This window comes from Quercus robur, chromosome 8 (assembly GCF_932294415.1).
Source record: "Quercus robur chromosome 8, dhQueRobu3.1, whole genome shotgun sequence".
Lineage (NCBI taxonomy): Eukaryota > Viridiplantae > Streptophyta > Magnoliopsida > Fagales > Fagaceae > Quercus > Quercus robur.
In genome coordinates this window covers 4,240,485-4,262,190 of record NC_065541.1, presented here as the reverse complement: position 1 = coordinate 4,262,190, position 21,706 = coordinate 4,240,485, and the positions used below count along the sequence as shown (strand labels likewise).

At 34.4% G+C, this 21,706-nt stretch overlaps 1 long non-coding RNA gene across 4 annotated transcripts; it reads left to right on the top strand.

Moving 5' to 3' along the window:
* The first annotated feature begins 8,622 nt into the window (after positions 1-8,622).
* LOC126694250 (uncharacterized) lies at positions 8,623-19,750 on the top strand. Of its 4 annotated transcripts, none has more exons than XR_007645696.1 (6): positions 8,623-8,981; positions 9,828-10,404; positions 11,212-11,434; positions 11,972-12,080; positions 18,508-18,625; positions 18,726-19,750. It is a non-coding gene; the product is annotated as an uncharacterized LOC126694250 (long non-coding RNA). The 4 variants fall into 4 exon arrangements; XR_007645693.1 differs by having other exon boundaries at positions 11,966-12,080; XR_007645694.1 differs by lacking the exon at positions 9,828-10,404 and having other exon boundaries at positions 11,966-12,080.
* The last annotated feature ends 1,956 nt before the right edge of the window (positions 19,751-21,706 follow it).

Genomic DNA, 21,706 nt, shown 5'->3' with positions numbered 1-21,706 from the left:
CAAATCCAACAAGGAATCAAACTCCTAATTCGAGTCATATTCTACAAACACTTGCAATGATAAATTTCTTCATAACCCATTGAAAAAAGGAAAAATAATAATAAGAAAAATTCATACTTAACATTTTTAAATACAGTTTAATTAAAAATTTAAAACAATAAATTTTAATTTTGAAATGGAGGATAATCTTTGAAATTTGTCATTAAACAAAGGGCAAGTTAGCACACGACATTTGCCACTTATAGTTGCGGTAAAGAAATTGTATAATAGATTATGGTAATATGATTTTTTTCCAGGTAATATAGAAGGACAATAAAAATGTCGTTTCACTGTTAAATCATCATTCCATGATGTGAGTTAGAGCTTGAAGGAGGATGAAAAATAGATCAAGAGGGGGGAAAATCTACATAAATAAAGGGAGAAGCGGAGATAGGAAGTGAGATGAAGAAACAACCACAAAAAGTAAGCTCGCTCCATGCTTCAAGGATACCTTCTGGAGTTTTGGAAGATTCTTTCATTTATAATTTTTTATTATTATATACAAATGGGCATATCTGAGAACTCAAAACTAACCAAAGGCAACTTGGATAAATAAAAAAATAAAATAAAAAGCCTTCAGACATTTTTTTCTTAAATATGTATTTTTTAATTTGGATCAACTAATCATTATCATAAACATTACTCAATAAGACTTATTTAATAAAATAAATAACTTATTTCTCATAATCATCATCATCATTAAATAAATTATATTAATTATAATAATATTAATAATATGGGATAATTACAGATTACCCACATGTGGTTTAGCCCGAATTTAACTTACCCACCCATGCTATCATTTTTGACACTTTATACCTACCTAAGGTTACTTCCGTTTAGTCTCTGTTACCCACCTCTCTTTAAAACAAAGGGGTAAATAAGTCTTTTACACCCATTTTATGTCTCTATCCTCCCAAAACAAGAAAAAAAAACAAAAAACAAAAGAAAAACAAGATTAAAATATGGTATTACTTTCTCACAATTCACAAACATGAAGAACATACACCCAGAAAACTAATACAAATCAAATCAAGCAATACCATCAAAGTACCAACCACAGATCCATCAAAATACAATCCCTAAACCCAAGTCAAAATACAAACATCAACACACCCACACACATCTAAACCCACGGATCCATCAATAACCATGCCTCAAATCCCATTTTTCAAACCCCAACAACCAAACGAAACCCAATCCCTAAATCAAATAAACGAAGAAGAAGAAAAATATAGCACAACATTTGATACTACATTTTGTACCAAATTGGCTTCAAAATTAAGCCCACAGAAAAGAGTCACAAATTGCTAGCAACACATTGAAAATTAACATGCAGAGAGAGAAAAATCACAGCTTCAACTTCTCTGTTGGAAGAAAAAAAAAACTTAGAGAACTTTAATGGAACTTAAGAACAAAGGAATTCAAACCCAGGCATATATTTGAAACCCCAATTTCAAATCCAGACATATATTTCAGGGACTTCCCAAACCCAGAAAAATTAAACTCAAATCAACCACTCCACAGATCTCATCCTCTCTCTGTCTTCCCCCTTTCTCTCTTTTGTCCATCCATCCAATATTTCATTGAAATCTCCGTAAACAGTGGAAAAATCCAACCATCAAATTCCAATTTACCCTCAATACATATATTATTAGAGTGTGTTAGCATTGGGAGGTAGAGGAACCCGTGGGCAAAGAAGACGCCACGGTGGAGGAAGCCGTGGGCACTGCAGAAGGTGAGAAGCTCGATGCGATTGATGAGAGAAGGGTCAAGCCTTTGACAGCCAAACTTATCGATGAGCTTGTCATTGTCGATCTTGCCTCCGTCTTTGTCCAACACTATGCTTCTATCTCCACCGCTTTTCTATCCATCTCCTAAGACCCACGGCAAGTTGCTACCCACGGCCCCATGAACCCAAGTCCACCCACAGCACCATGACCCAACGCTGATTTGAAGCCCTCCCAATAGAGAGAAACACAAACGAATTAAGACCGAAAGTGTTCCCAAACATGAACAGGTTGGTAACGCTCAAAACCCAAAATCTGTAGCTCTCCTTCTTCCTTGGTTTCCTTGCACGATGAAAACCTAGATGATTCTCGGACTAATAAATCAAATGGGTGCCATTGTAGCATCTAAGATCTCAGGTGGGTGAGCAAGCGTGAGAGAGTGCGTGGGAGAGGAGCGTTTGATCTGATTTCTTTGATTTTTTGATGAAACTTGTTAGAGTAATAGAAAAATTAGAGGTGGGTTACGAAGCATAAAAGAAATGAACCACGGGTGGATAAAGTGTCAAAAATGAAACCACGGGTGGATAAGTTAACTTCGGGCTAAACCACAGGTGGGTAATCCGTAATTATCTCTAATAATATTGTCCACATTTATTTTTCCACTTCGGTCCTAATCGGCATTTTGTCCTATTCGGTCAAATTTGGTTCTGTTCGGTCTACGTTGGTCCTATTGGGTCCATTTGGTCCATGTTGGTCCTATTCTATCCACTTCAATCCTATTCAATCCACATTGGTCATATTCAGTCTCTTCAGTCCACTTTGATTCTATTCGGGGAGGCATGATCATGGGTTGTCCTCCCATGAGCCATTGAAGATGAGGTACATTGCAATGTGCTGCCCAAGCAAATTACTGACCAATGAGGATACCTGGTGCAGCACCATTTTAGGAATGGTCCGATACCACCCTAGGGCAGTGCTTATAATAATAATTATTATTAATTATTAATTATATCATACTTTAATAATCCATTAACGATGATTATGACGTTTTTTTAGTAATGATTATTATTTTTGTTTTTGTTTATAATTATTTTGTCAACGTTCCAAAATCATAGTGACCTAATTGTAATATTAATATATATCCTTAAAAAGACTACCATTAAATTGACTCTGCTCGTATATATAGAGGTCATGTGTTGAAACCTGTGTTGAATGGGGTATTTAAGATTTGATATTAACTTCTCAATCAATACAAATTGTATTTTTTTATTTTTTATTTTTATGAAAGTTTCTTCTAAAAGATTTTTCAATGTCACTTATTTTAAAGTTCTATAATTATTGTTACTATAGATTGCAAAAGTATAAATGTTCTTTCTTTTCTTTTCTTTTTTATATAGTTACATAATGAAAAAGGAGAGAGAAGATTTGAATTTTAGTTTTCCTTATAAAGGAGAGTAGATAATATTATTTGAGTTACAAGACTCTTGGTTGTACAAATGTTATTTCTAGTTTATCAAACTCATGATTCTTGTTCTTCTCAAGTCTTTTTCAAACGGGTTTAACTTTGAATACTAAAATTTACCTTTTGATCGCGAATTTAAAAAAAAAATTGTAAATTAGTTAGTTGTTGAAATTAAAAAAATATACTAAAACATAGTATCCATCACCTAAAGAAAAAAGGGTTGACATACATTAAATCAAAGTTCACGTGAGTAAAAAAAAAAAAATTGAAACAAAGCCCACACCTCAAAGTGGTCTGCCACTACCTAGTACCTATGAAAAGAGAAATATAGGAGCAAAGCAAAAATACATAATTATCCTGTTTTAGTGTAATTACCTTTTTTTTTTTTTTCAAGATTAACATTATATTTCGTTATAGTATATGCCTCAATACTTTTTTTTAATTTTTTAAAAAGACCATATGCCTCGATACTTATCGCAAAGGCAAATTCACTTTTTAATGGGATCGATTATAATTAACAAGGAGCATACATTAACTCTTGAATTAAAAAAAAAAAAAAAACTCTAGAACATTACTTTGTGGAATTAAATAAAACTTACATGTACTAAATACAAGAACAGAATCTTCTCCCAAAAAAATGGGCATTTAAAATGTACAAAGTACAAAGGCTGGCACATACGGCCACTTTTAGTGATCTAGCACCATCTAGGTTCAATCCAACAACAGTCCAATTTTTCTGTGGAGCTATAAAAATCCACAACATCCTCACTCTGAAAGGATTGATACTTACTTGTCTCCAGTGAATAGAAGACAATGCTTTGCCCACAAAATCTAGGAAAGTAAATCTTGTTTTCCATTCCTGGTGTTTGTGCTTTCGCTGAAAAGGATGATTTGGAACTAAGAAAAAGCATATAATCTCCCAAACTTTCAACCCTGATCCATGTCATTTTTGATTCATTCAGCTTGAAAACTCGAACCCATTTTCCAAAAGGACCCACAAATACTGATAAGAGCTCACCACCACATTCTACAAGAAAATTTTGGATGTAACCAGTGCATGGTGGTTTAGGCTTGGTAAGGACATCAAAAGTAACAGCAAAAGTACCCTCTTGCTCTTCATCATTTAGCTTCAGAATTGCTAGATTTCCTTTCTGACCCAGACAATAAAATGCTCCTCTGTAGAAAACTGGGCTATTGTCATCAATCAGAAAGTCGGTTTCTATAAATTTTTCAGTCCAAACCTCATCCCCCAACATACAAAACCCCACCTTCTTCTTTAGAATCACAACTAGTACACATTCTGAAGTGCATGGAGGGGATGAAATGCCAATGGAAGTGCATGCCTCAATTGAAGAATCCGAGAATGGTAGTGGGAGAATCACTTGTGTAAATGGATTGAAAAGGAACGGTGACTCATCGTCTACTATCAATAGCAGCCAACCATGTTTTGTGCCACAAAGGACATTGCTTGCTTTCAATGGTTGTGGCAAGCTGATGAAATATTTGTCACCACACCTTGGGTCAATGAAAGCACAAGCACCATCTTTCTCTAGAAAAGTCAGCCATGGAGACAAAGAAAGGTTTTCAAACCTTTGTGAGGCCATTCTCCATTGGATCGATGGAGCCACAGAATGAAACCATTTACAGGTAGCACGAAAGTGCAAATAATCAACAAAACTTAGACTCCGGAAAATCAGTTCAAACAAGTCGGGAGGAAGGTAAGGTAAATGTACTTCTTCAATATCAGGCTCAGAGGATTGCAGTGTTGGTAGATTTAGAAAAGGTGAAGAGACTGAAATTTCCTTGTCTTCTATGTTGTATGAGTACAAAATTTTATGTCCGTCATTAGCCAAAGTGAAATATACACGATTCCCTTCAATCTCTGGCGTATATGCTGTAGGACAACAAAACGCCCAGCCATATTCCAAGCTCACAAAAAATGCCAAATCCTTTGCACTTTCTACCTTTGAACACTCCTCCTCCTTCTTCTTCGAAAAATCGAATCTATGGATATCAATTCCTACAATGTGCTTGTGATTGTAATGCTTTACTTCAATTGAGAAAAGTTTGCCACAAGATTCCATCAAGTAATATTCAGCAGAAAAAACTATCCTTGATCGAGACATGGGTAGCCAGGGTTCCAAAATCTCTATCCGAAATTCAAGGCTGCTATCTTGTTGAAAGTCATGAAATTTTACAAGATATTTGCACGCGGATGTCGCTGCATACAAGTAGCCATTGCACCAAACAGGGCATTCAAGTTGCCGCCTCAAATTTTTGGGCCACAAACTGCTCCAACGGCCTCGGCTTATCTCCCGGAAACCCCACTTCAGCTCCCAATAATAGTCTAAACTGGTCCATTCTTCATCGCCAAGGTGACAGTACATGATCAAAGGAAGTCGCTTTGCAAATAGTATGACCAAGCAACCAGCAGGTTCGGTTGGACTAGAAGACAAGAGGCAATAGCCAATAGATTCTTGTCTCTTCAATGGTGGCAGTGTTATTTTCTCTAGGCTAATGGGGTTTAAGAGAAAGAGGCTGCGCCAATTTGCTTCATCACTACGTGTACTTCTACCATATGAATAAGAATATACACACCACCCAAAACATGAAGCCAAATACTCTTTGGTAACTCTTTGTTCAAAAAACTTGGCAACTCTGTTGATATTTTTTGGATTCGATATAGTGCAAAAGATTTGAGCTTTATTAGACCCAACCAATGATCTGTTATGTTTCGCTCCCTTTAATGGTGCCTTTTTCTCCATTATGATGTGGTGTTGTGTTTGCTTCACCCCACCCTATATATATTGAAAAGGTTTGTGTTGAGTCGGTGGCTTGCTTGGGCAATTGATGTATGACACAATCCTAGTTAAACCAGGACTCTAGGAGATTGTTTTGTCCTTCTTGGATTTGGTTTCGGTTTCGTGCACCGCAATATAGGAATCCAATTCCTACGTGGTTTTGACTTACGGGTAACAACACTTCGGTTGGATTCTACAGCACTGAGGATGAACGAATTGTCCAATGTCAATTGGGTAGAATTTTTTTTCTAAACATTGCACCTCTTCGGCAATTATGTAACTAGTATTCCTTTTCCTAATTGGTAAACGTTGCTTCCAATTTTTGCACATGGAATTATTTTATTATTTTCCATAACCTAGACAATAATTAATTGAATGCACTTGAGGTAGATGCCACCACAGTTTTACATGGTTGATAGTTCCGTCCCTTTAGCACTTGAAAGAAAGTCACATAATTCCTAGCTATTTGGCCCAAAAATAGTGGGCATGATAAGTAATATAAGGTATGGTCATGTGCTAAAACTATGATGTAGCTAAGACAGTAGAGTTTAGATGATGAGAGATAGTAGAGTTTGAACTTTGAATCAAATTAGTGTCATAATTGTGAATTGTTCTCGAACATTCAAATTTAAAATATATTTACCCCATACAAAGACCCACACCATTGGATTAGTGTATATGTAACAGGGACATCTATTTTTCCTTTATTTCTTCTTATGTCATGCCCTCCTAATAATACAATCTATTCGATCTTCACATCTTGTAGTTCTGATTTGCTTGAGAAGAACAAACCTTGGCCTAGTGTACTCTTTAGATACTGCAAGACCTTATTAGCTGCTTGCAAATGTGGTTCTCTAGGATGTGCCATGAGTTGGCTTAATCTATTCACAGCAAAAGTAATGTCGGGCCTAGTTATGGTCAGGTATAACAATCTTCCTATCAACCTTCTGTAGAAACTTGGATCTTGCAACTCCTTCCCTTCATACTTACTAAGTTTGAGATTATGATCCATAAGTATTCTTGCTGTTTTAGACCCAATGAAAGGCATCAGAAACAAATGAGAACCTTATCTTTTATTGAACCTGTTTTTCTTCTCAAGTAGACAAAGCAGCAACTTCAACCTGACATAAATGTCTAAGATAAGCTAATCTTGGAAAGGGCATATGTAATGTAACATTACAAAATACACTTAATGGAGTTTCTAACTATGCTAGGGGCTTAGGAACAGAGAGTCCCATAGATGTATTTTGCTTCACAAGTTATCACATCTATGGGCAAAGATGATGCAGGGACAAAAAAAAAAAATATGAGAGCTAGATTGTGACATTGCTTTGGGGAAAAAGAAATGATCTAAAGTATTTCCTCCAACGGTTGATCGGTCTATAGCAATCTGTAAAGAATAATCTAAAGATTGTGGGAGACAAAAAATGGACCTACTGCTCTTTGTCTTTATACGTTCTTAAAGTTATCCAGCAAAGGACCATTCATTTTCTTTTCTCCCCTGCCTTTCAATTCTATTTCTTGAGAAATTGTGTGGATATTCTCGTATTCAACAATGTGCCAATATTAGTGGGAAGGATTTGACATTGTCGGTAGCTATATGCAAAACCAATTGGCAATTGGGAGTCAGCGTACTTTTGCTATAGACTTTTTAAAATAGAGTTCACATGCCATATTATTCAAACCAATCTTACAATAATAGATTTCATAAAGTTCCTTTACTATTTCAAATGGTGATTCGTTTATCATATTACAACCTTGAAGCTCAGTATCTTCCCTTTCTAAAGTGCCCCTCTTCCTTTTGGAATCATTGATTCCATGTGTTGTCAGGGCCATATGTGCTCCTTTTTCTTAGCAATTATTGCTAGCTATTTTGCCACGAGGGCCACACCATTTATAAATTTTCTTCAAAAGGAAGTTGTACTTCTATTATTCTTCAAACATCAAGGGTTATTTTTGTTGTCTTCTCAACTTACCGTAAGTTTTTCTTCCTAAAAATTAGTGATTATCCTATTTCTTTGTTATCCTGTTTTATACTTATATTTTTAGTAATTATTTTAACCAATTAAAATTTTATGAGATTCATGTTCTATATATATTTTGTTAAAGATGGTTAGTATGTTATACGTATCAATCACCTTTGAATATTATGTATGTGTAGCATTCTCTCTTTACAATTTTGTATAATAGAAATGTTTGTTTGTTTAATTACTTAAGTAATTTTTTTTTTTTTTTTTGCTTCATTACTTATGTAATTAAATATTTGAAATAGATGCCAAACCATACAAAACTTGAATTTGATACCTTGACATCTTTGAGAATTTCTTATATTATTATTATTATTATTGTTGTTGTTGTTATTTTATTTAGACAAACTAAAATTGAGAATCTATCAAAATAAAAAAAATAAAAAACTAAAATTGAGAATTTCACGATTAAAATTTTAAATATATTTTTTATTTATTTCAAATAAATTTATATTTATTTTATTAGTAAATAATGTATTTTATATTTTCAAAATATGTAAATATTATATACAAATTTGGTAAAATTTTAATATACATATAATTATGCTTATTTGTAAATAGATCTCATGTATGTATATGCAAGCATGACTTACAAGCTAGTATTAGGGAATAGTGTGGGCTAATATTATCTATTTAAGGTCTGGACATAACTAGGCTAAATCCGGGACATTAATCATAGCCCAACCCAACTTTAAATTCAGCCCAATTAAATAAAAGAAAAGAAAAGAAGGAAAAAAAGAAAATCAATCATCACAGTCACCGCCCTTGAAATTGTAAATACTCTCATTCCCTGTTTGGTTCGCGAGAAAACAGAGAGAAAAACATTAACCCAGAAGGTAAAATCTCTCAATTTGCGGTCTTGTTCGTATCTCTGTGCCCATAGCCAATCCTGAGGCCAACGAAAGATACAATTTTACCCGAGGTAAATCTCTCTCTCTCTCTCTCTAAGTTTCTATTTCTATTTTTTAATGATTTCTTCTCTCTTTATGTGTTTTGTTTTAGTGAGAATCTTCATTGACTTTGAGACTAGTGAATACACACAAATTCGAAGTTTCACATTCTGAGTGTCACAAATTTTGCAACATTAACTTCGTATCTTTAGATCTCTTATCGTTTGAGACCTCTAAAACTTGAGCCCAGTTTTGAGTTCCATTCATTGGGTTTGGTTCCATGTATATTTTTCAAACGCAGCATTATCAATACGTTTTGAATTTAAAAGTTTTGTTCTTTGTGCTTGAAGATTATCATCTTTATTCATTGTTTATGTTTTGTTGGTAAGTAATGTATCGGGGTGTTTTGTAATAAAAAAGTAAAGCTGTATGTATGACTCTCTCTGAATTTGTTGTTTAATTTTTTTTGAAATGGGTTATTGATGTTGAGCTTATTTATCGGGTTAATTGTGTGATTGGTTTTTATTTTTGGGTCTGAGAGATTGTTTTTTATTCAATAATTATCTCAAAAAACTGCAAGGGGTTTCTCATATTATAGCATTGAAATAAAAAGACAACCTTTTCCATTGATATGTTCTGAGTGATCTTTTGGAAACACAGAGATTTGAGTGTTACCTTAGGTACATTGGCACTTCGCAGTTCAAACATAGGAGAATTTATACAAACTTGGATGAAAAAAATTGGACTAATTTAGCTAGGATGTGGTTTTGTTTAATTGAGTAATGATGTTTTCCATTTCTTCTCTCTTTTTAATTGGTAAATTTATGACGCACCATTGGGTTAGAACTCATTGTCAGTGTTTTTCTTCTTTCGAGTAGGAAAGATGACCCTTGGCTAGGTGCTTTTAACTTTAGGGACTTGAGAACTTCCATCAACAACTCTTTTGCTACAAGAGCAGTGAAACAGTGTAGTTCCAAGATGATTAGCTCTCAACAAGAAAAGATGTGTTCTTCTTAATTTGAGTTTTTATTGTAACATTATCTTTGAAATACACCTTTACGGTTTAAACCAAAACTTGATGGGATTAGTACTGTATCAGGGCACAAGACAAAAAATTTTCCTATTTTATTTATAAATGACTCTTGCTGCTGTATGACATTTGCTTCCCCCTTAAAAAAAAAAATGTAAAAACTAAGTCAGCTCGGCTTCATGGAGCAAAATGTTTGCCTACATTGGGGATAACGGCTTGTGGTGTGCCCTCCTGCATTAAAAAAGATGCTCGTGTTTTCCACGAAGAAGGGGGGGGCCCCAGCGAGATAGCGGGTGAGCGTGAGCTATTTCCAAAAAAAGGAAGAGGGGTGATCCTTTTTCTTCAATGAAAAAAGAACAAACAATTCTTTTCGAAGTATTAGATTGCGGCAGAGGACTACGAAGAAGGAAGGAACTTACTAAGAGGTGAGCCGGGGAATAAGAATAAGTCTTTTTTTTTTTTTTTTTTCATATCACAAGCAATGTTAGGAAATGTAAAATTTTTGTCTGTTTGTTGTAGTTGGAATATAAGTCTACTATTTTGGACCATCTGATCCCAGATGCAAATCTACAAGATACCTAATTTTAAGATTTATCATAATGTATTTTATGTTTCTTTTCCCATCGTTAACGTGAATTCTGCTCTAGCATACTGCTATTTTTAACAGGTGTTGTTCCACAGTTAAGTACAATGATATAGTTTGTGTTCTTTACTTGCTAAAGGTGCAAAATAGAAGGTTTTATTTTTATTTTTTCTAAAACCTTGGATGATATAACAAATGACTAGGAAATTTCAGTTAGATTTTTCTTAGATATAGCAGGTACAGCCCCTTGATTAGTTCCATCCAAGTTCTCATTCAGACCATATAAAGTTGAATCACAACAAAACTACAAAAGGTGCCGGTTTACTTGATTATCACTTTTTAAGAAATTCATTCTTTTAGGGCCCCCCACCCCCCCCCCCCCCCCCCCCCCACCCCAAAAAAATTATTTGTTATAATGATGAAGATGAAGATTAGAGTGTGAGAGATACTGAGAGACAGAATACCTTTTGGTGTCATTATTCGATCGGGTCTTTACTCTTTCAATTTTTTTTTGAAGAAAGAACTTCCTTCATGGTGTACTATATGTACAAGTTCGTTCTTTGGAGTTCTATTTTGTTGGGTATTTTGAAGAAAGCTTTTAGGTCTTGATTTTAATAATGCTACATAACTGTTATGTATGCATATGCAGTGGAAGTAGAGGGTCAATGCATGACGAATGAAATGCATATTGGATCTGATCTAGTGAAAGTTTTCAAGTCATTCGGCACTTTAGTGGAAAAACGAGGTCACTTAAGATTGCTGAAGCCGGACCGCTAGGGCTTGGTGTGCAATTTTTTACTATTAATAAAAGAAGATGTATCTTGCATTCTAGCCGAATGCAGTATGCTTCTGATACATGTCATTCTGCTTTGGTAAGTTTTCTTTCATATCTCCAATTACTTGTCATCTATGCCTTTTGTGTCTCATATTGTGGTCGATTTTCTCGTCTAGAATTAATTATGTGTTCAACGTAAAATCTACAAATTTTACATTTGTTAGAATGTGAAAATAGCTACCTTTATCTCATGATTTGGCATTTTCTAACATGCATAAGTGATACTTTGACTTTTTGCATGATGGTAATGCCCCTTACAGACCTTTGAGGTGAGCCAAAGTTTCAGAGCTTTCTAGGGATTATTACTTCAATTTGAGTCTCACTTAAGTTTTTCTCATCTAAAATAAAAAAATAATTAAAAAATCTTGAAAAGACAAGTCTAGATTAAATTGGGCTCAAGCTTCTAGAAAAAAGGACTCAACCAACTTGAAACTCAGCCTTTACAAGGTCAATATCCCTATAAGATAAAAATATTAAAAAATAACATATCATCCTCTCATTCCCAGTTTGGTTAATAAGAAAAACAAACCCTAAAATTCGTTTCTTACATTTTTCTCATCTTTTCAAGTATTAGGGAGGGTTTGTTTTTATTTTGAGGTGAGTTCCAACCAATTCCTGGTTCTTAGGGCTCTCTGTGCACAGTGCCACGGCTCAGGCCAACAAAAGCGATGCTTTTAAAGAAGGTAAACTTCTCTCTCTATTTCTCTGTTCTGTAAAATGCTTTATGGGTTTATTTATTATATTAATTCCATGAAGTTTTTTAAAAAATATTTTCTTCTCTCTCTATCATTGTGTGTACTAGGTTCCTGGGTATTTGGGGTGGCTCACTTAAGGGTCAAGGTAGAAAGTAATAACTATTTCAGTGATAATGCTGTGAACGTAACAATTTAATTATGAATGTAATGTGTCATGCCAGTTGTCATGTACACATCTATGAATCTTGCCAAAAAAAATTATTAAGACATTAGAGAGAGCTTGTCAAAATTACTGTAATTACAATTTAATTATAGAAGTATTTCAACCAAGTATCCTGGGAAAAAATAGTTTACCTTCCCAAGAGAGAAGAAGGACTGGAACAAATCAGCTATTCCATAACATATCTGGAATCTTTACACAACAGTTGGCTCTCTTTGGGTAGCCTGGGTCCATTCCAAGCAGCTGAAAGGCAGGTGTCTATGGACTGTTAAAGTCCCACAGGTATGCACCTAAAATTAAGGGATCTGGCTATGAGCTTCATTAAATTTGAAGTATGGGATGGGAAGACCATATTCTTATGGCATGACAATTGGCATCCTATTGTATATAGAGTGATTTATGATGCAGCCAGCAAGCCTGAAGCAAAAGTAGTCTGTTTTGACGGACAATGTTTGGATGTGGAAGCCTGCCAAAGCTAGCTACATCTTGTGAATCTCAAATATAAAGACGCAGCAAAGTGGACAATAACAAGCTCTGGCTGCTACTCTTGTGCTGCCACCTATAATGAAATTAGAGTAAAAGAGTTGGAGGTGGATTGGTGGAAGTTTCTTTGGTGGAAGTTAGCTATTCCTAGACGTACTTTCATGGGATGGTTGGCAATTAAAAACAAATTAACAATTAGAGACAGGCTAGCTAAATTGGGATATACTTTGTATGTATTCTGTAGGGGCTGCATTGAGAGCAAAGACCACCTATTCTTTGTCTGCCCTTTTGCTAGAGGAATCTGGATTGCCTGTTGAACTAGTGGAAGCTTTGATACCAGATTGTTGAACAAAACAGAGGACAACACATGCTAAAGATATTAAAAGAAAATTTTTATTTCCAAATATTGACAAGTTGACAATACACTTTGCAAGACACAAGTCACACTTAGACACACACGGAGACTTTATTTTTGCCTTTGCACTTCTCCGCCACTTAACCTTTTACAAGACACACATCAAATTACATAAATATCCTTGCACACAACTCACTTCTTTAGACACCTACTGACACTAGAAGACTTTTCCTTCAAACTTTTCTTCACACCACTCCACTCACTCTTGGTGCTTATGACACACACTGAAGTGGAACCCCTTGGTTCCTATTTATAGTTGCTGTAAGTCAGTTAAGCAACCAACATGGAATCTTATAGGCCATTATTTTATTGACAGTAAATTCACTAAGCTTCTCTGTTACAAATGGGCAATGTTAAATTTTTGTTGTTCGAAACTTGTAACATGCCTGATATGTGCCTTGGTTTTAACTGTTCTGCTGTCTCTATGCTAGTCATGTAATTAGCTCCCTGGTCCATCGCTATGTATAGCTAGAATTATTTGTATAGTTTTGTTTTGGTGTGTAACACATTGGTACCTTTTGTGTTGTTGGGACCATTTCCCTGTGTCTTTTTTTTTTTTTTGGTCCAAGCTTCTGTTGTTTGTGTTGTTTGGTTTTTCTCAATGAATGTATACCGATTCACCAAAAAATAAAACGAAGTTGAATCGCACTTGTTAATCCTAAGGAGAAGGAGAAGGACAATGAAACTAGTCAAAAATACATGATTACTTTATTGATCTGTTCTTGTTATGTCCATCCCTCACTTCTACTTATCAAAAAAAAATGTCCATCCCTCGCTTCCCAATTTGTGATACGATAAGTCTAGTGACAATATTTTTCACAACTCTTTTTTATTTTTTTTTTTCCTTTTTTTTTTTTGTATAATTGCTAACATGGCTTCTTGTGAGTTGTACCTAGTGCATAACAAAAGAAGTATTAGTGGTAGACCTAGGTGAAAGTGATGTTGCTCCAATCACAAAGCAGTTGTGAAAAACATTGTGTCCCTAGCATCATTCATTTGCGATATTTTTATATTTTATGAGATTCTATTAATATTGAGAAATTGTGATATTTTCCCGTGGCTCACTAACGAAAATCCATCGTTTTCTGTAATTATCCATTAATTGATTTTTTTTTTTTTTGGTTGAGATTAGATCAAGAGCTTGATATTGAACCCCAGTTTGAGCTAGATATTGAGCTCAAGCTCAACTTGACTAATGAATCAAGTCAAGCTCAAGCTTTTAGAATTTTTGACAAGCTCAAGTTCGAAATTGTTTGTAGGCTTTGATTGAGCTGGAGCGGGGTTTGAACATGTTACTGTTATTGTCAAGCTGAGCTTGAAAATTCACTACTTGGCTTATTTGATTACAGCCCTTGGACTAGTTAAAGTTCTACATATATTCCTATCTTTTGTCCCGGTGTTTTCTTAGCGAACGAATGCAGTATGATGAGGACATTTTAAATTTGAGGTTTTGTTCTTTGTGCTAGAATATTTTCATATAGTTTTTGTTATTGTTTATGTTTTTCTTGTTTGTTTGGTAATGTGTCAGGATGTTTTCTAAAGCTGTAGGAGTCTAAATTTGTTGTTTATTTTTAAAAAATGGGTTATTGATGGTGAGCTTATGTATTGGGTTAGTTGTGTGATTGGTTTTATTTTTGGATCTTATAATTATGTGAATTCAGTATCTAGTCTTTCATATTACACGTGATGCTATCAAAAGATGATTAAATAAGCCAAAAGATGTAAAAGAAGAAAAATCCATTGTCATGGTCTTTTTGATAATTTTTAAATCAGATTATTATAAGAAATTCTGCAATTTCAACCCAAGTTCTTTACTAACTATTTAAGAAAATTAGTAACAAATGGGCTCGGCTCCCATGCTAAGAACAAATAAAACAGAACAAACTCATTTTAGGTAGTTCCAATAGAAGGCATCAGAAACGTATGAAATTCTGCCCAACTACTTTACATTTTATGGAAAATTATTAGGTACCTACCTTAAGAGTAAAATAATGTGGTATTTACTCCTCTCATATAAATGGTAGATCCCACCTTGAACTTAATTAGTGGGATCCATTATTATGTGAGAGGAGGCATTATCATGCTGTTCTACTCTTGAAGTACTCAATATTAACTCACATTTTACATCTCTAGAAAAGACTGCTTTGCATTTCACATGTATAGTAAGGAAAAAAAGATAATTTTCATGTAAGAACAAGATGCAATAACAAGTTGATTTATAAAATCGTCCATTAACAAGTTTTGAGAAATTAGTAAGGAAGATATGATCTATCAGTCAGTGGGAGTGTAAGATGTCAAAGTATTTTAGGAGAGACTCTCATCAGTAAATAAATGTTTAATACTAATTGAACCAGTGTTGAAATTGTTGTTTAGCAGTGGACTAACATTTTTATCATTATGAACGATGCGTATGGGAAAAAAAAAATCTAGTTTGTTTAGATGTCTATTGAAACACCAAAATACCTCTTTTGAAGTTTCTATTTAAATAATTGAATTACTATCTACAAGCCTAATATTCAAGGTCAGATACTCCAATGAAGACTTTAGCATTTGAAAATGGCATTTGAAACTGGAGAAGAGTTGGTGATGCTAGAAAAAAGAAACCCCTTGATTATATGTAAGTTTTATTTTAGCTGAGTGAATGTAAGATTTATGCAAATGCGATCTGAAATTTGTTGCAGAAGTTTTGGATTTAGGGAAATCAGATTTTTTTTTTTGGGAATTCATATCAGGTTCTATGATATTAAATAGGCATAGAATTGGGTATGATGAGGGAAAAGTGGTAGGGATTGGTATGGAGTGGTGTTTATGAATTTCTTGGGGTTGGAAGATGAAGAACCAGATTATGTAGATCGGAATTTTAGATCTTTTTGAAATGGAAAGGGGAAAGAATTATGTTATTTTTGCAGCTACTCATACTCTTTACCATATTTTTTCAAGGCCTAGAGGAGAGTCCTGTTCTTCATCAGATCGATAAGAAATTCCAAACTTAAGAGGATAGAGACTTAGTATATAATTAACCTTTTCAATATAGTCATAGGAGTATAAGAACTAATCTTTGAGAGCTAAATATCCAAGCTTTAGAGCTAATGTGGGCTTTAGTCTTCAATATATGTTGATTTGCATTTACATATCTGTTGGACTTAAATGAGGCACCTAAGGAATGCAATGAAGGTGTACATCTTTCAGTATAGTAGGACAATATAACCTTGGTGTCTAGAAATTGAAGACATTTATGCTTTGCCTTTTGAAATAGTTTATGTACAGAACAACCCCACCCCCCCCCCCCCCCCCCCCCAAAAAAAAAAAAAAAACAAAGGACAATCTTTGCCAGCCATGTGCAAAATGTATATGCAAAAGGCCATAACTTTATGTACTCCTCAAACTTATGCTTTATATCTAATTTTTATTTTTCAGCTTGCATTACTTTTCTCAATTAAAGGGTTTGGGGGTTTATCTAATTAAAAATTTGTTGGATTATCTCTAACTTTGAAGATTATGCATGCTGTAACTATTTAGTCAAAACCTCTCTAACCTTTGAGATTATAATAAGATTTGCTTCAATCCGGGACTTTGTTTTATGGGTCACTCTTGCTGAGTGATAAATGCTCACACCATTGACAAAGACAAGCCAAACATCAATGTTATGAATCAATTTTAGAGACAGTGGCGGTAACACACTACTTATCTACTTTCTAAAATATGCAAATTGATGATTGTGGTCATGTTAGATATGCTTATAATGTAAGATTTTGAAGCAAACATCATATTCAAATGGAGTCATTATCTAATAGATAATTGCACTATTGTTTTTTTCTTAATGAATCCGTGCATCGCAAGGGTTAGCTACTAGTTACTAGTTACTCATTACAATCGAATAAAGCATTGTGGTTCATTAATTTCGCACAACATATTATATGTTGGTTCTTCAAATTACCAAAATCAAATTTAAACTATTTAGTAACAATCAACTTATCATCATGCTGCATATAAAAAGAATGAAATGAAAGTAATAGAAATAAGGACCAACCTGACCTTCTTGCTGAGAATGGCTTTGAGCTTGCGAGCAAGGTCCTAGGATCGAATCTTGCGCTCAAGGTTCTTGCGAGCCAAGATGCGCTTCTCGGAGTTCTTGATGTGGTGCCTCTGCTCCTTCCTTATCAGCCATTCGATCTCGCTAGATTGCATCTTCCTTTGCATCCACGTCAGCGCCTGCTCCAAGTTACCGTCCCGAACCTTCACTCAGATCCCCCTCCATTGTTGAGTCTGATAATTGTTTCGTCCCCAACTCATTGAGTCGATGCTCCCACTATGACTCGGCCCTCTCAATAGCCTCCATGCTTGCCTCGCCATTGAGTTCATTTTCGAACAAATTAGGGCCTTCAATTCTCTTTGTTTAAATGGAAGAAGTCGATATGAGTTTCCGAATTGCTTTTCAAAACATGGGTCAGGATAAGAGACATTTGACCCATAAACCTAAACCGGTCTCAAGCTGTATAATTAGATCACTATATAATTTCGTTAAAAAAATTGCTATTTTTTTTTTTTTTAAGTTAAAGAAAAATTTGCTATTAAGTATGTAATTAAATTTTCCTTTAAAAAAAAAAGAAAAAAGAAAGTATGTAATTAACTGATGAAAAAAATGATTCTTAAAAAAATAAGCTAATTAAATTTTTTATTATTATTAATTTTATAGATTTTTTTAATGTGAGAAAAATATTTTTAATGGTAATTTTTTAACGAAGTTTGATTAAAAACTTGAGTTGAATAAATTTAAAATATAGAGAACTTAATTAAACAAAAGTAAAATTAGATAACTAAATTGAATTTCAGTCAAAATTAGAGTGTGTAATTTGCAGTTTAACAAAAAATAAAAATAAAAATCTTATAAAGTACTACTACTTATGATTTGTTTTGAAAATATTATGAATGTGTGGGTTCCAGTTAGCTCAACTTTTAATACGTTTATAGTCCAATGGATGACCCACTAATTAAATCAATTAAGGCTATGAAGGAGCCGAGCAAATCCGAGTATTAAAAGTTTAGTCTTGTTTATGTAGTTTTATTTATTTCAAACACAAGCTTATCGCCAAACAATATTATATGCTCAAGCTTGATTCATTTTCTTATCAAACAAGTTCAAGCTTGTTCACGAGCTACTGAATACAAAATGCCTGGATTGACCTTATGAATTATAAGGTCAACATTTTTGAATGAACTAAATGTTATCTTGATGTTTAATTTATGCCAATTGCTTATGACTTGTTTTGATTGCAAAATTGTGTTATTTTATATAGATGGACAGTAAAAAAACATTCCTAAGTATGCACCAGCACAATTTTACATTGATAATGTTCTACCCCAAATCAAGGAGAAGAAGATAATGGCACTTAAACCTTTTGTCAATCGGCTTGGGTAAGTCATGAGTGTTTTTTGTCTATGTTTTACTGCAGTCGCAGTTCTGGATTTATCCAAAAAAATGTAATGATTGTCGCATGCAATGATCTGGGTTCAGGTATGACAATGTTCCTCAAGAAATCAGCAGGCTAAGGTGCAGGGTGAATTATCATGCTCTGAAATTTCTTCCTGAGATTGAGCAGATGGCTGATTCACTGGCATCAAGGATGAGAAACCGTAGAGGCAGCTCAAATCCTTTCATGTATGTGAAATTGGTTGTGAAGGTTTCTGAACAATATTCTGGGTCTTGCTAGTAGCCAACCGTACTAACTAGGAATAACTAGACGTTATAAGGTGACCTGGAATGATGACACTTTGATTGGCTTCTGGGAGAGATGTTAATAGAAACAATTTACCAAACAATTCTGTGATCGGGGTGTGCAAGTTGTCGTCTGATCTTTTTCCGGGGAAGGACTTATCGGCCACATCACTTTCCGTGACGGTCGGGTTAATGAATGTGATAGGGTGTTGGTTTGGAGCTATGCCAAGTTGCCATGGTGATGGTGGGTTAGCTGGGCAGTACAAGTTTGGTGGTAGGAGTGGTGGGTGTGTGGTACTTCTTGGCACAGCTAAATTGATGTTGGGTTTGGTATTAGGGACTTCTTTGGGGAAGATTTTGGACCAATTTCCTGTTGGGATACTTGGAGTTTTGCTCTTGTTTGCGGGGATTGAGCTAGCTATGGCTTCAAGGGACATGAATTCCAAGGAGGAATCTTTTGTGATGCTTATTTGCACAGCGGTTTCACTTGTGGGTTCAAGTGCAGCGCAGGGTTTTGTGTCTGGGATGATTGTGCATGTGCTTCTTAGGCTAAGAAATTTGAGTAAGATCAACCCTGTTGTTCCATAGTATATTGTGTGCCCACTTCTCATCTTGTGGTGATTTGATAATTTCTAATGTATCATTTGAAATCGTGTAGATTTTAAGTTTAGTTCAACAGATGTCTTTTACTAATGAAAAGGCACAGACAATCCAAAGCAGCTTGTTAATTCAGCTCTTGAGCTTTCTTGCATTTTTCCTCCAGATTCGTCATCTCGAGATTGTACTAGTCCAAGTTCTACAAAAAGCAACTTGTTCAGAAATAAGGACTTGAATCTTAGAGGAGGTTTGACAGGGGATTATTAGTTGGTGATTGTGGTGCTTTGATTTCTTTACAAGTTCTTGTAGCTTTATTGGTGAATATGGTATAGAGGGTAGACCGGCAGAATCATACATAGTGGAATGCGCCTGTACAGGCTAGGAAGGGTTAAAGCCATAACAGTGTTGCTACTCTACAGCTCAGTAAACTCAAAGAGTACAGGAAAAAAACAATAAAATGCCAATCGTAGGATTCTTATCGAAGGCACATCTGTTACCAAAGCTCCATCATCCTTTATTTTCTAACTTAAGCGTTAGAAAGGTTTTGACCACCACATCAATGTTATTTTGATAGTATATACATTGCCTAGTATAGCCGTGCAATCAACTGTGATTATCATCAGCAAATGGTACGAAAGTGTAAAATGCAAGACCCAATCCTTTTGCAGATTCCAAGTCATCGAAGAGCTGTGGAAATAATTGCTCCTTTGGCTTGAAAGGCAATTGCTTTATTTGAGAGTCAATATTGGGGAGGAAAAAAGGTTCTGCATGGTGGATTTGATAGAACGAGCCTGAGGAGGCTATAAAGGTATTCATGGAATTGCAAGAAGCCAAGAAATGGTTGGTTTGATTAAAAGGAATCCATGGCATATTGTGTAAAGAGACCAAGAAAATTGTAGTAGTAATATAGGAATATTAACAATTTAACATGTTACTATCGATGCCATTTCCTAATTATGAAGCCATGTAATAGACAGGTGTGTAAATTGGATATATTTAAAGATCAACCACTAGGGTTTAGAGGGATAACCTAGTGGTTCTAGCACTTCTTGTGGTGTCTGGGCAATGCCGTAGAACCAAAATAAAATAAAAATCTACTTGAATTTCTTTGAACTTCAATCACAAATTTTGCAGGGAGGGCTCATAAAACCTTGTATGCGCATGCAAGAATTTTTTTAACAATACATTCATGACTTATTTTTTTGCAACTTTCTAATTAATCTCTAAATTTTAATTTTAATATTTATTACTGCTTTGTAAATCAATTGTATTAGCTGGTCGAAAATTAAGACTTAAATCCCCTTTTGGTCATTTACTTGGGGTTGAAGAGCAAGACGACGTTTGAAGGGCAAGACGAAGCTGGGATTGGGGTTGTGGTTCAGAACTCATTAGGTGAGGTTATGGCGGCTCAATCGGAAAAAATTAAAAAACTTTTATCAGTTGAGATTCTGGAGATGTTAGCTCAAATAACACATTATCTTATTGAATATGTGGATTTCTATAATGCATTGCTTTTCATACACATTCTTCATACCACAATAATGCACCACAATATAGGCATTTGCATGATGGTTGGCCAAAGCCCAAAGTTGCATGGTTCATAATATTTTCCTGAATTATAATTAATGTAGAGTTTTAGATTGACATCCGATGTCTAAATAATTAACAAAAAATATGATTTAATGTAAAAATATGTTTATTACTAAGATGAAGCCTTTGTTTTTGTTGGTTGCTGGAAATTATAGGAAATTATAGCTGAATTGTTTGGTATATTATCTGCATAAACATGATTATGTAACTTTTTCTCAAAAGAAGAAAAAAAAAAAAAAAAAAAAAAAAACAACCTACTATAAAACAATATATGTTGTATTTATTGCAAAATAATTAGAAACATAAATGTTTATAAAAATAAAAATAAAAAGTAGAAACACTTCTTATGCCAGTTTTATTTCTAACATTGTTGAGATCTTCTCTTCTAGATTGTAGTCACTTGTCAGTTTAAAATGAATAAAGCAAGTTAATTTTAGATACTATGGGACAATACAATTTTATATTTATTCATAATGAAAAGAAAAAAGTACCTGCTATATCTTCTCTGCTTTCTTATTTGCTTAAATTGACATTGTTGTTGGACATGCATATATTGGAGAATGTGGGTAGCGATTTGTTGCTTTTGAATTTAT